The 15,448-nt window shown below is 40.6% G+C and overlaps 1 protein-coding gene across 3 annotated transcripts in view; it reads right to left on the bottom strand.

Moving 5' to 3' along the window:
* Positions 1-11,178, bottom strand: part of IL6ST (interleukin 6 cytokine family signal transducer) — a 60,768-nt gene extending 49,590 nt beyond the window's left edge. Inside the window, exons 1-2 of one of the 3 annotated variants that reach the window (XM_043488528.1) lie at positions 10,947-11,083; positions 7,726-7,834 (exon numbers count right to left, since the gene is read on the bottom strand). The gene's annotated coding sequence lies outside the window, so the exon portion shown is untranslated. Of the gene's footprint in view, positions 1-7,725; positions 7,835-10,946 lie in introns of all 3 variants that reach the window. The other 2 variants (XM_043488526.1, XM_043488529.1) reach the window with 2 other exon arrangements.
* Between the last annotated feature and the right edge of the window lie 4,270 nt (positions 11,179-15,448).

Raw genomic sequence — 15,448 nt, 5'->3', positions numbered from 1 at the left:
GAACATGCACCCCTGGCACTGGAAGGCAAAGTCTTAACTACTGACTGCCAGGGAAGTTCCAGCAGTTTCTTTATATGCACCCACTGGTCAGTACTCGGCTCAATAGTTGAAGGGGCGCGCTGAAGCATTTAAGAATCCTCTTACTTCAAGAGCTCTCCAGTATTCTATTCTATGAACTCCACCCATCTTGGGGTCCCTAGTTGTCATCTTTAACTCAAAAAGTATCCACTGGGCTTAGCCTAGACCTAGATTTCTCCTACCTCTGACATGGTTTGTAAACTCAATGTAGTGTGTGTGTGTTCACATGTGCACGCTCAGTCACTCAGTTATGTCCCACTCTTTGCAACCCCAAGACAGTACAAGCTCCCCTGTCCATGGAATTTTTCAGGAAAGAATACTGGAGTGGGATGCCATTTACTTCTCCAGGGGATCTCAAACCTTCATCTCTTGCATCTCCTGCATTGGTAGGCAGATTATTTACCACTGCGCCACCAGGGAAGCCCTCTCAAGGTGGTAAGCTAGTTCAATCACAGGCTCACTTTTTCCCATCTTGCAAGATCATTGCCTTTCACCACCAAGTGTCGAGTCTCTTGATTATGACTATTCTTTGTATGCTAACAATTACAGAAAACTAACCAAACTGATCACTTGGACCACAGCCTTGTCTAACTCAATGAAACTATGAGTCATGCCGTGTAGGGACACCCAAGACAGATGGGTCATGATGGGTAGTTCTGATAAAAAGTGGTCCACTGGAGAAGGGAATGGCGAACCACTTAAGCATTCTTGCCTTGAGGACCCCATGAACAGTATGAAAAGGCAAAAAGATGGGACAGTGAAAGATGAACTCCCAGGCCCAATATGCTACTGGAGAAGAGAGGAAAAATAACTCCAGAAAGAATGAAGAGACGGAACCAAAGCAAAAACAATGCCCAGCTGAGGATGCGACTGGTGATGGAAGGAAAGTCCAATGCTGTGAAGAACAATATTACATAGGAAACTGGGATCTTCGGTTCATCAATCAAGGTACACTGGAAGTGCTCAAACAGGAGATGGCAAGAGTGAACATCAACATTTTAGGAATCAGTGAACAAAAATGGACTGGAATGGGTGAATTTAATTCAGATGGCCATTATATCTACTACTGTGGGCAAGAATCCATTAGAAGAAACGGAATAGCCCTCAGAGTCAACAAAAGAGTCTGAAAAGCAGTAGTTGGGTGCAATCTCAAAAATGACAGAATGATCTTGGTTCATTTCCAAGGCAAACCATTCAACATTACAGTAATCCAAGTCTATGCCTCAACCACTAATGCTGAAGAAGCTGATGTTGAACAGTTCTATGAAGACCTAAAAGACCTTCTTAGAACTAACACTAAAAAAAGATGTCCTTTTCATCATAGTGGACTGGAAGGCAAAAGTAGGAAGTCAAGAAAAACCTGGAATAACAGTCAAATTTGGCCTTGGAGTATAAAATGAAGCAAGGCAAACACTAACAGAGTTCTGCCAAGAGAACACACAGGTCATAGCAAACACCCTCTTCCAACAACACAAGAAATAACTCTACACATGGACATCACCAGGTGGTCAATAGCGAAATCAAACTGATTATACTCTTTGCAGCCAAAGATGGAGAAGCTCCATGCAGTCAGCAAAAACAAAACCAGGAGCTGACTGTAGTTCAGATCATGAACCCCTTATTGCCAAATTCAGACTTAAATTGGGGAAAACTATTAGACCATTCAGGTATGACTTAAATCATATCCCTTACTATTATACAGTGGAAGTGACAAATAGATTCAAGGGATTAGGTCTGATAGACAGAGTGCCTGAAGAACTATGGACAAAGGTTCATGACATTGTATAGGAAGCACTGATCAAAACCATCCCCAAGAAGAATAAGTGCAACAAGGCAAAATGGTTGCCTGAGGAGGCCTTACAAAAAGATGAGTAAAGAAGAGAAGTGAAAGGCAAAGGAGAAAAGGAAAGGTATACCCATTTGAATGCAGAGTTCCAAAGAATAGCAAGGAGAGAGAAGAAAGCCTTCCTCAGTGACCAATGCAAAGAAATAGAGGAAAACAATAAAATGGAAAAGACTAGAGATACCTTTAAGAGAACTAGAGATAGCAAGGGGACATTTTATGCAAAGATGGGCACAATAAAGGACAGAAATGGTATGGACCTAACAGAAGCAGAAGACATTAAGAAGACATGGCAAGAATACACAGGACTATACAGAAAAGATCTTAATGACCTAGAAACCACGATGGTGTGATCACTCACCTAGAGCCAGACATCCTGGAATGCAAAGTCAAGTGGGCCTTAGGACGCATCACTATGAACAAAGCTAGTGGAAGTGATGGAATTCCAGTTGAGCTATTTCAAATCCTAAAAGATGATGCTGTGAAAGTGCCGCACTCAATATACCAGCAAATTTGGAAAACTCAGTAGTGGCCACAGGACTGGAAAAGGTCAGTTTTCATTCCAATCCCAAAGAAAGACAATGCCAAAGAATGTTCAAACTACCACTCAATTGCACTCATTTCACACGCTAGCAAAGTAATGCTCAAAATTCTCCAAGCCAGGCTTCACCAGTACGTGAACTGAGAACTTCCAGATGTTCAAGCTGGATTTAAAAAAGACAGAGAAACCAAAGATCAAAATGCTAACATTCACTGGATCATATAAAAAGCAAGAGAATTCCAGAAAACAGCTATTTTTGCTTCATTGACTATGCTAAAGCCTTTGTGTGGATCACAGCAAATTCTGAAAAATTCTTCAAGAGATGGGAATACAACTGCCTTATCTGCCTCCTGAGCAATCTGTATGCAGGTCAAGAAGCAATAGTTAGAACTGGACATGGAAAAACAAACTGGTTCCAAATTGAGAAAGGAGTACGTACGTCAAGGCTGTATACTGTCACCCTGGTCATTTAACTCATATGCAGATTACATCATGCAAAATGCCAGACTGAATGAAGCACCAGCTGTAATCAAGACTGCTGGGAGAATATCAGTAACCTCAGATAGGCAGATGACACCACCTTTATGGCAGAAAGCGAAGAGGAACTTAAGAGCCTCTTGATGAAAGTGAAAGAGGAGAGTGAAAAAGCTGGTTTAAAACTCAACATTCAGAAAAAAAGATCATATCTGGTCCCTTCACTTAATGGCCAACAGATGTAGAAACAATGAAAACAGTGACAGATTTTATTTTCTTGGGCTCCAAAATCACTGTTGATGGTGACCTCAGCCATGAAATTAAAAGATGTTTGTTTCTTAGAAGAAAAGCTATGACAAATCTAGACAGCATATTAAAAAGCAGAGACATTACCTTACCGACAAACGTCCATCTAGTCATGGTTTTTCCAGTAGTCATGTATGGATGTAAGAGTCGGACCATAAAGAAAGTTGAGCACCAAAGGATTGATGCTTTTGAACTGTGGTGTTGGAGAAGACTCTTGTGAGTCCCTTGGACAGCAAGGAGATCAAACCAGTCCATCCTAAAGGAAATCAATCCTGAATATTTATTGGAAGGACTGAGGCTGAAGCTGAAGCTCAAATACTTTGGCCACCTGATGTGAAGACCTGACTCACTGGAAAAGACCCTGATGCTGGGAAAGATTGAAGGGAGGAAGAGAAGAGGACGACAGACAATGAAATGGTTGGATGACATCACCAACTCCATGGACATAAGTTTGTACAAGCTCTGGGAGTTGGTGATGGACAGGGAAGCCTGGCATGCTGCAGTCCATGGGGTCACAAAGAGACAGACATGACTGAGTGACTGAAATGAATAAGTATTCTGCCTAAACAACACAAGTATCTTTCAGCATAAGAAAATACACCAATGCTATCCCCTAGATTTATGAAAAGATTGAAAAGAAAACAACACAATCATTGCACTAGATGCTTCAAAAGAATCTCATACTATTCAACAACTGTTCACTTAAAATTTTTAAATAACAACAAGGTACTGCAAAACTACAACTGAAAGAGACGGATCTTTCTCTTAATGAAGTAGATAAGAGGATGGACTCTATAATCAGACTGCCTGTATTAAAATTCTAGATCCTCTATTTTTTGTAAAACATCTTAAGCAAGTTATTTACTAGCTCTAAATTTCATTTTCCCTATTTATAAAAATGAGGATGATACCACCACCTACTGAAATGTCAGGAGTAAATAAGTCAGCACACACAGACTGCTTAGAATCCATTTGCCTCATACTCAATAAACAGTAACAGCTGTTAGCAGTGCTGCTCTTGCTGTTTCTGCCACAGTACTTTATCAGAAACCTAGAGTAAACACATTTAAAGAAAAAAATCAGAAGCATTCCTATTAAGGTCAGGCGTCAAACAAGATGCTTTGAGTCAACAGTTATTCAACATTGTTCTAGCAGGCTTAAACAAAAAATAATAAACTGATAAGATATAAAAATGGAAAAGGAAAAACTTGTAGATGATATGAAAACAAAGGGAATCAATTAACAAACTACTAAGACCACTGAGAGTGTAACGTAACAGTTGAACAAAAAGATCATGAAAAAATCCCTCTCCCGTACACTGGCAATATCCAGTTAGAAAATGTAATAGAAAACAAAAATCCTATTGACAATAGCATTTAAAATAATAAAATATATCTAGGCAAAACAGTAAAATCTGAGCAATGCCATAAGTTTATGGAGAAAACTACAAAACTTTACTAAAAATTGTTGATTAGTAAGACCTAAATACTGTGGAAAGAAAAAATATATATACACACATATAGACACATCAGTTCTTCACAAATATATTAATGCAATATAATTTTAGTTTAACTTGCAATGTGGTTTACTTTACAAACCAACTTAAAATTTTACATAAAATATTAGAGAACAGCCTGAAGCCAATTTTCAAAAAGAATAAACAGAATACTTGATGTTACATCTATTGACATACTATATAAAGTTATAGTAATTAAAACATGGCATTGGCATAGGAACAATTAAATCAGGTATAAAACAAAAAGTCCAGAAACAGACACAAGTGTGTATGTGTATGTGTGTCTCTGTGTGTATAAGAATTTAATATTTTATGGGAAAAAAAGCTACTGCTATCACTGGGGAAATAGAGGACTATTCAACAAATAGCATTGAGACAACTGGTTCCACAAGCAAAAAAATAAAGAGCATATATATCCCATATTGATTAAGGATCTAAATGCAAAACCAAAATTGTAGGACTACTGAAGAAAATACAGTCTATTTTTGACCTTATAGTTGGAGAAAGTCTTTTACAAATTATTACTACAGGGGAACACATACCACAGAACACCCAAACAAAAACAGACTGCACAGAAGACTAATATAAAATGCATTATTCAGAAGTAATGATAAAACCAATCTATCTTAGAGCAAACGGTGAAACTAGTTCATTTGGGTCAAAAGCAAATGAGAATTTAGAAGCAGAATATTCAGATTTTCACAGGGCAACAAATTCATTGTGCTGAAAGGAATGAAGTTCCTTCTATGGATATATATACATTCAGCTTTAAAACAATAATTCATAATATACCACATTTCAAGGGATGGAGCTCTCTTATTCAAGTCAATTGGCTCAAGTCAATTGGCTAATATTTCTCATGAAATTGCACTAAGATATAATAAATAGAATAAAAAAGAGACTGTAGCCATTTAACAATGTCACAAACATTCTGAAGCATTTCACATTGATTATCTCTGCTTCCTGAATTTTCTTATCTCTCAGTTTCTATGTAACCATATCATGAGGTTGAATTCTTTCCTTTATTCACTTTACTGTCTCATTCACAGAATTCTCTGCTAGGTCTTATCTTCTAGCTATGAATGTACCCAAAAGTATTTGGCATCTATTCTTCTTTTAAAATACCAACTTCTTTGAAAATGTATGACTTCAACTGCTACCTTCACACAAAATAATTTCAAATATTCTGAGATCTTCCTTCTAAGTTCAGTTATATATCATCATCTTAGATATTCTGCCTGTAACTCAAATAAGTTTAATAGGTCTAAAAATACACACTCAACACACACATAAATATATAAATGCACCCACTTTAAAAAAAAAAAAAATCACAGTGCTTTCTGCAAGTCACTCAGTCCTGTTCGACTCTGCAAGCCCATGGACTATACAGTCCATGGAATTCTCCAGGCCAGAACACTGGAGTGGGTAGCCTTTCCCTTCTCCAGGGGATCTTTCCAACCCAGGGATAGAACCCAGGTCTCCCGCATTGCGGGCAGATTCTTTACCAGCTGAGCCACAAGGGAAGCCCAAGAATATTGGAGTGGGTAGCCTATCCCTTCTCCAAGGTATCTTCCCAACTCAGGAATCAAACCAGGGTCTTGAGCATTGCAGGCGGATTCTTTATCAACTGAGCTATCACGGAATCCTCATCTAAAAACACATCCTTCTTGAATTTTCTTCAGTAGGGTCCATCGTTGTCTCTTGCCTATCCATTACATTCTAGCTTTTCTCAGTTACAAATCTTATTCAATCTTCTTTCATAATCTTTCCCACTTGTTTTTCTTTTCTACTCTCTACCATGACCAACCTAATTTAGGTACTGATCACCTCAGTTCTTACAAATTGCCTTCCTGTTTCTGGTCTCTTTCTTCCCTCCAACTCATTCTGAATATTATTACTGATGGGTGAAATATCTCTAAACATATTTCAAACCTGTCATTCTTTTCCTCATAGCTTTTTAAAGGGTGAATAATGATGCCCAATATTTTAGCTACTTAAGAACTTGAAAATTTGGTTTCAGCGTGCTTGTCCAATTTCTCTTTTTTAATATTTAAATCTATTCTTAAAAAAAACCAAAACCCTCTATTCAGATTTTGCCCTCAAACTCTAGAGAAAACTACAACTAATCTGGTTTCTACTCTGATCATGCTGAAATTATTTTTATAGTTTCCTAAGTGCAAAGCAAATAATTAAGCTCTTCATTTTACTTAACTTTACCATGCCACACAATTTGCTCTTTCCTTATATCACGTCCTCCTAGCTACCCTTACAGACTTTAAGCTCAAGTTACAGCAAACTACTGCTTTCTCTAACACACGTTTTTTTTCAGAGTGTGCTTCCACAAATGCTGTTCCTTGACTCTAGAAATGTCTTTCCCCAAACTCTGCTTTGTAGTAATGGTTTATAACTCAGATGAAACATCATCTCTTCTGTGGAATTCCTCCCCACTCCCATAAACATCTTTGCTCCCAAAGCACTTGTTTATAGTTCCCTAATAGGATTCAGAGCATTTACAACGTAATTTTTGTTTATATTTTTTATATCCTGAGAATCTAACATACTTTAAAGCACACTGTTGCTGTTGTTTAGTTGTTAAATATATTTTTTATATCCTGAGAATCTAACATACTTTAAAGCACATTGTTGCTGTTGTTTAGTTGTTAAGTTATGTATGACTCTTTTTGCAACCCCATGGACTACAGCCCCCCAGGTTCCTCTGTCCATGGGATTTCCCAGACAAGCAGACTGGAGTGGGTTGCCATTTCGTTCTCCAGCAGATCTTTGAGACCCAGGGATTGAACTCACATCTCCTGCATTGGCAAGTGGATTCTTAACCACTGAGCCAACAGGGAAGCCCTCTGAAGCACACAGTGGACAATTAAGAGTAGGTTTTAAAAGACCTTCTGGAATGGCCATATTATTCCAGCTGTCACTCAAGTATACTGTATGAAGAGGTAGTATACTTACAGCTTTAGGAGTTCAGATTCTGAAGTCAGGATGTCTAGGTATAAATTCTGGATATACCTCAGAAGATATCACTTCAATGGCAGAAAGCGAAGAGGAACTAAAGAGCCTCCTGATGAAGGTTAAAGAGGAGAGTGAAAAAGCTGGCTTAAAACTCAACATTCAAAAACTAAGATCATGGATCCAGTCCCATCACTTCATGGCAAATAGATGGGGGAAAAGTGGAAATGGTGACAGATTTTATTTCCTTGGGCTCCAAAATCACTGCAGACAGTGACTGCAGCCATGAAATTAAAAGACACTTGCTCCTTGGAAGAAAAGCCATGACAAAGCCTCGGCAGTGTATTAAAAAGCAAAGACGTCACTTTGTCGACAAAGGTTCATCTAGTTAAAGTCATGGTTTTCCAGAAGTCATACACGGATGTGAGATCTGGACCATAAAGAAGGCTGAAGAATTGATCCTTTCAAATTGTGAGTCTCTTGGACAGTAAGGAGATCAAACCAGTCAATCCTAAAGGAAATTAACCCTTTATATTCATTGGAAGGACTGAAGCTGAAGCAGAAGCTCCAATACTTAGGCCACCTGATGTGAAGAGCTGACTCACTGGAAAAGACCCTGCTGCTAGGGAAGATCGAAGGCAAGAGGAGAAAGGGGTAACGGGATGAGATGGTTGGATGGCATCATCGACTCAATGGATATGAGTTTGAGCAAACTCTGGAAGACAGTGATGGACAGGGAAGCCTGGTGTGCTGCAGTTCACAAGTCTGCAGAGTCAGAACCAACTTAGCGAATGAACAATAACCACCACCACTTAATAGCCCCGTGGCACCAGGTGAGTTAATTAAGCTCTCTATGCCTTGGCTTCTTTCTTTATAAAAGGAAAATAATATGATCTACTTTATAAGGTTATGAGGATTAAATGAATTAATATAAGCAAAGTGTTCAAAACAGTGACTGACACAAAGTAAGTATTACATACACATTGTACTACTATCCTTACTATACCTTGATTATTTTTTACCCTTTCCACATAAATCTCTATTTGGAATGGGCTCCTTTCATTTTTCCCCTTATCCAAATCTTACCCAGGTTTCACCTACTGCAGTATTCTTGCCTGGAAAATCCCATGGACAGAAGAGCCTGGCAAGCTACAGTCCACGGGGTTGAAAAAGTCGGACACAACTTATCGACTAAACCACCACCTACCCAGGTTTCAAGGTTGATGACCTCTGGTAAATCCTTTGATCATTTCAACCCATAAATGATTACTTCCTAATCTGGATATTTATAGCATCTTCTGTATCACTCTGCATTTAATTAAAACTATCTTGCATTCTTGTTGTTTTTCACAAAATGTCTACCCAATTGCTGTAAACTCTTTGAAGGTCCTAAGGACAATTCATGCATTTTTCTGAGTTCCTAAAGTAACTACTAAGTGTTTAGTACTTGTTATGTAAAATAATAAAGCTCAGTAGAAACTTCAACTCTGATCAAAATGTCTTTGCAATCAAAGAAATGGAGAAGACTGGGAGAACATTCCATGCTTCTCTAAGAGCCAAACTGCAAATGTATTAGCGCCAGGGAAGACTGACTCCCATTAAAATAAGCTGCTCTCAAATAGCTTCTAGGAGGAAAAAAACCCTCCCTGCAGAGGAATTTTGGGGAGTTCTTCCCAAACCAAATTGTAGCAGTGAACCCTCTATGAGAAATGTGTTAGCATGACAAAATGACTGATTGAGGATTTGGAATTACACAGATCTATGTTTCAAAGGGACACTGAGCTTTAGTTTCCTTCTTTATAAAGTGTGTACTGTAACATCAACTTCACAGGTATCGGACAATCAACATCCACCCTAACATTTAACTGAAATGTAAATCCCCTTGGAAAAATTTTAAATACATTGAAAATATGGTAATTCATAAATAACTGAACACATTTTTCAGTACATAAGAAAATGCATTAAATTAGCCATGTATAGTCCAAATTACCTATGAGAAAATTAAACATGTAGAGTCAATAATACAGAATTGGGATGAAGGAAAAATTCTACCATAAAATTTATCTTTTATGACACTTTCTCCATCCAGTAATTTTTTCTTCCACTTGTGATTAAAAACAAGTATTCAAAATTGTCCCCAAAGAGAAATATTTGGAAAGCATAATTTAACTTAATAGCAAGTTGGTTCTATAACTGTAGTATTCCAGTTTACAGTTCAAAAAAACTTCCAAATAGGAATTAAGATGAATTTAAGAAATTATGATAATGGCGAATAGCTCATATGATGATCTGAGTCAGTAATTTCAAATTAAGAGTTGTTCCAACTTGAAGCTGGCAGTCACACAGTCTAAAGGATTTGTTTACAGTACTGACTAAACCAAACACTCCAATCTTTTAGAATTTCATCCTGGCACCCTAACAATTATTTTAAAGCAGTATAATCGCTGAAATGCCCAATACTACACAAATCAAACCGAAATGGGAAAAAAAAAAGAAAAGAACAAAAGTGGCAGGTCTTATTTTTAAGCTGTGATTTTTTTTCTTTTTCAGTTCGAAAAAATACTGAAAAACAGAACTCTGCTGCTTGGAATGATCTTTAAACTTGGGGGAGGGGTGATAGAATTTTTTAAAAATCCGGCGCCTTCAGGTTACAGTGGTATGTGGGGTTCATTAGGGCCTGGCTCTGTAAGCAATCAAAAGATGAAAAGAGGCGTTAGTGAGGAATTTTAGTACACGGTGTAACTTTCAGCAATCTTGAAGGGTTACAATGATGAAAAGGAAATTAATCTCCAAGTTGAAAATGTAGGGTCAAGTGCGGGGCTAATGGAATTTAAGGGAGACAGAAGGTGACGGGGGGAAAACCAGGACTTGGTAGCCAAAAAGGGGTAAAGTCAAGAAAGGCGTTGGAAACTAGAGGCTTAAGAAGGGGTGTGTGTGTGTGTGTCGTGTGTGCGTGTGTGTTTGTGTGTAAGTGAGGCTTTTTTTAGCGTTGGGAAATCTAGGTGATAAACTTGTGGAGATCAAATTCGGAGATGTGGGAACAGGGAGAGAAAGGAATGTGGGGATTTCCAGGCTGGAATAACAAGAAGTTTGGGGCGCGCGCTGTCGGGGCGCCCCTCCCCCGGAGAAGGATGGCCCCCTCGAGTCCCCTGACCCGGCCGCCCCGACGCAGCCCTCACACTCCGGCTACACGGCCCTTCAACACGGCCAAGGCCCCTCCTCACCTCAGGCCGCGGTGACTCGCTCCTCCGCGACTCCACAGAGCACGTCCCACTCGGCGCCTGGCCCGGCCGAGTCCGTCCGCCGGCAGCCGCGGCCCCCCAGCTCAGCTGCGCCCGGGCCTTCCCCGCGCGGCTCCGCTGGCCTGTCGGCTCCTTGTCCCAGCTCCGGCTAGCTCCCGGGACCTTCCAGCAGACGCTGCACGCGGCCCTCCTCCCGCAGCGGGGCAAAGCGCCCCCTGACCCCGCCCCGCGGCGCCCCGTAACGCCCCGCCCCCGGACTTGGACTCTGTAAACTGATTGGCCCCTGTGATACCCGGCGCGCTCCGGCATTGGCTCAGCTGTAGCCCGAAGGCGAGGAGGCGGTACTCCGAGAGGCTGCTATTCCCGTAACGCGGTTCCTGGCGTCCCGGATTCCGGTGGCTGCGCCCGCGTCGCCTCTCCCAGACTAGATCGAAGGGTTCCCCCACCTTCCCTCTGCGGGCGGAAGGAGCGGAATGTTCCATTTTCCCGTGGAATAACGGGGTCGTGAACTAAAGCCCGGGTGCTACCTGCGCCGTCCGTCCTCGATTCTTGCCGCGGCTCTTTTGGCTTGCGTTCAGTGCCTTCCCCAGGGACCTCGGAGCCGCGAGGGACCGCCGGCTGTCCTTGGGGACTGGGGAAGCGTGGGAGTTCCTCAGGGAACGTGAAGGGCTCGGTGACAATGATTCCACGTGAGATTACCGCAGATTGTGGCGGCTTTGGTCCAAGTCTTACATAAAAGAACCTTGCCATAATATATGTTTTTAAATTAATATGTTTGGGCGTGATTGATCAGAGAAACTCAGAGTTGGTGACACGCCAAGACACTAGTTTTTCTTGCAATTTGTACCTCCCAATCTGTGACAAAAATACCAAATAAAAACCAGTTTCATTACAACCTTTCTCTTTCCCGCTAGTGGTCTGGAAAATGAACCTTTAGGCTCACTTTGATATATATTTTTTTCAAAGTAAGATGAGAAGCTTAAAAGATAAATGTGTGTGTGTGTTTATCAAGAAACACACCCAAGGCCAGCGCCTTTTGTGGAAGAATGGCAGGCTATTGGAGGGCAATAATGATTTAATGGACTTGAACAAATTATACCCATAAATTAACAATTGTAAGGTTCTTCATTATATTGAGGATTCAGATACAGTAAAACACAAAGCAAATTATGATCTCTTAGTTGATCAGATCATTTTTAAATCACAGGAAAGTGGGCCCGTTTTGTGTCTAGCTAAGGGAGTCCCAGGCCAGCTGGGGATTGTGCTGCAGAAGAGACAAAGCTTCATTGTGTCTTTGGTTCTTGCTGCTTCCTGTCATCCTATATCTAACCCCCAGAGAGTGACTGGAGTGTATTCTAGCTCAGCCATTTATGGAGGTATTTATTTTAAAGCAAACTTATAAAATGTTAAATAAGGGGGGATAAATTAGGAATTTTATATGTACACTACTATATATAAATCAGATAACCAAGGACCTACTGTATAGCGCAGGGAACTATAGTCAATATCAACAACCTCAGATATGCAGATGATACCACCCTAAAGGCAGAAAGTTAAGAGGAACTAAAGAGTCTCTTGATGAAGGTGAAAGAGGAGAGTGAAAAAGCTGGCTTAAAACTCAACATTAAAAACTAAGATCATGAAAAACAAAAAAAAAACTAAAACCATGGCACCCTGTTTCATCACTCCATGGCAAATGGATGGGGGAAAAGTGGAAACAGTGATAGATTTTATTTTCTTGGGGTCCAAAACCACTGTTGACAGTGACTGCAGCCTCGAAATTAAAAGACACTTGCTCCTTGGAAGAAAAGTTGTGACCCACCTAGACAGCATATTAAAAAGCAGAGACATTACTTTGCCAACAAAGGTCCATCTAGTCAAAGCTATGGTTTTTCCAGTAGTCATGTACAGATGTGAGAGTTGGACTATAAAGAAAGCTGAGCACCAAACTGATTCGGTCAAACCATGGTGCTGGAGAAGACTCTTGAGAGTCCCTTGGACAGCAAGGAGATCAAATCAGTCAATCCTAAAGGAAATCAGTCCTGAATATTCATTGGAAGGGCTAAAGGTGAAGCTCCAATACTTTGACCACATGATTCAAAGAGCCAACTCATTGGAAAAGACTTTCATGCTGGGAAAGATTGAGGGCAAGAGGAGAGCGGGTGACAGAGGATGAGACGGTTGAATGGCATCACTGACTCAATGGACATGAGTTTGAGCAAACTCGGGGTGATAGTGGAGGACAGGGAAGCCTGGTGTGCTGCTCTCCATGGGGTTTCAAAGAGTTGGACACGTTAGTGACTGAACAGCAACAATAAGGGAAAATAATCTGAAAAAATAGTATATGTAACTGAATCGCTTTGCTATACTCTTGAACCTAACACAACATTGTAAATAAAGTATTATTCAGTTAAAAAATAAAAAAAAAATTTTGAGGCTTCTCTAGTGGGTCAGTGGTAAAGAATTCACCAGCCAATGCAGGAGACACAGGTTTGATCCCTGACCTGGGATCATCCCACGTACTGCAGAGCAGCTGAGTCCCTGTGCCACAACTATTGAGCCTGTGCTCTAGAGTCGGGGAGCCACAGCTACTGAGCTCATGTGCTGCAACAACTGAAGCCCGCACGCTTTGGAGCCTGTGCTCTGCAACAAGAGAAGCCACCATAATGAGAAGCCTGCAAACTGAAACTAGAGAGCTACAGAGTAGCCCCTGCTTGCCACAACTGGAGAAAAACCCATGCAGCAGCGAAGACCCAACACAGCCAAAAAAAAAAACTTAAAAATTTCATTTAAATCTAATGGACATTTATTTAGGGGCAATGTATACTAATAACCTCAGATATGCAGATGACACCACCCTTATGGCAGAAAGTGAAGAGGAACTAAAAAGCCTCTTGATGAAAGGGAAGGAGGAGAGTGAAAAAGTTGGCTTAAAGCTTAACATTTGGAAAACTAAGATCATGGCATCTAGTCCCATCACTTTATGGGAAATAGATGGGGAGACAGTGGAAACAGTGTCAGACTTTATTTTGGGGGGCTCCAAAATCACTGCAGATGGTGACTGCAGCCATGAAATTAAAAGATGCTTACTCCTTGGAAGGAAAGTTATGACAAACCTAGATAGCATATTTAAAAGCAGAGATATTACTTGGCCAACAAAGGTCCATCTAATCAAGGCTATGGTTTTTCCAGTGGTCATGTATGGATGTGAGAGTTGGACTGTGAAGAAAGCTGAGCACAGAAGAATTGATGCTTTTGAACTGTGGTGTTGGAGAAGACTCTTGAGAGTCCCTTGGACTGCAAGGAGATCCAACCAGTCCATCCTCAAGGAGATCAGTCTTGGGTGTTCATTGGAAGGACTGATGCTGAAGCTGAAACTCCAAAACTTTGGCCACCTCATGCAAAGAGTTGACTCATTGGAAAAGACCCTAATGCTGGGAAGGATTGGGGGCAGAAGGAGAAGGGGATGACAGAGGATAAGATGGCTGGATGGCGTCACCGACTCAGTGGACATGGGTTTGGGTAGACTCTGGGAGTTGGTGATGGACAGGAACACCTGGCGTGCTGCGATTCATGGGGTCGCAGAGAGTCGGACACGACTGAGTGACTGAACTGAGCTGAACTGATACCAGTTAAGTGTATTTTCTGTTTTCAGATTGCATGGGTTTGAATACTGGTGCTGCTATCTTCCACGTTTATGAACGTGGGCAGGTCTTCTCAGATTCTTCAATCAAATGAGAAGAAAACAGTACTGTCAACTTAAAAAAAGTGTAAAATGTGAGAGTTGCAAGTTAAGTTTCATTTGGGGCAAAATGAAGACAATAGTGCAGGAGACAGCACCTCAGATACCTCCGAGAAACTGCTCCAAAGAGGTAGGGGGAAGGTCCATATATCCGGGATTTTGGTGAAAGGGGAGTATATGCACTAAAGCACTTTTTTTTTTTTTTTTCCAGGTTTCTGCTAGTCACAAGGAGCAGTCATCACCATGAAGGATTTTGGTGCTTTTCTAGATATGAAGAGATACAAGAACTGGGCTCTTGAAATCAGCTTCTGAAAATATCTAACCATCTGAAGACCTGTCCTGCCAGTTTTTCCCAGAGCACAGAATGCCTCATTTCTGCTCTGACCTCCTGAACTCCTTTCAGGAGGTATTGAAAATCAGCAGCTGCAGCAGTAAATTATTTAGTCTGTGTAGAGATAGATGGCAAATGCCAATTTGTAGTTGACAGTACCAACCTAACAGAATTGCTCCCAAGGTTAAATGAACTAAAATACATGAAATGCTTGGCACACAGTAGATGCTCAATAAACATCTGCTGTTATCTTTCTTGAATGTCTACTATGAAAGTGCTTCCTCAACCTTTTTGTTTGTATTGCAGTGTATACTGAAAATGACAATACTTCTCTGGCATAGAGGTAGACAGAGGGAATCAATGTATTACAGCACAGTAGCCTGTATTGTACACTAGGCGGGAAAGCAAATA

This window comes from Cervus canadensis, chromosome 16 (assembly GCF_019320065.1).
Source record: "Cervus canadensis isolate Bull #8, Minnesota chromosome 16, ASM1932006v1, whole genome shotgun sequence".
Lineage (NCBI taxonomy): Eukaryota > Metazoa > Chordata > Mammalia > Artiodactyla > Cervidae > Cervus > Cervus canadensis.
This window is presented reverse-complemented; position numbering and strand designations above follow the sequence as displayed.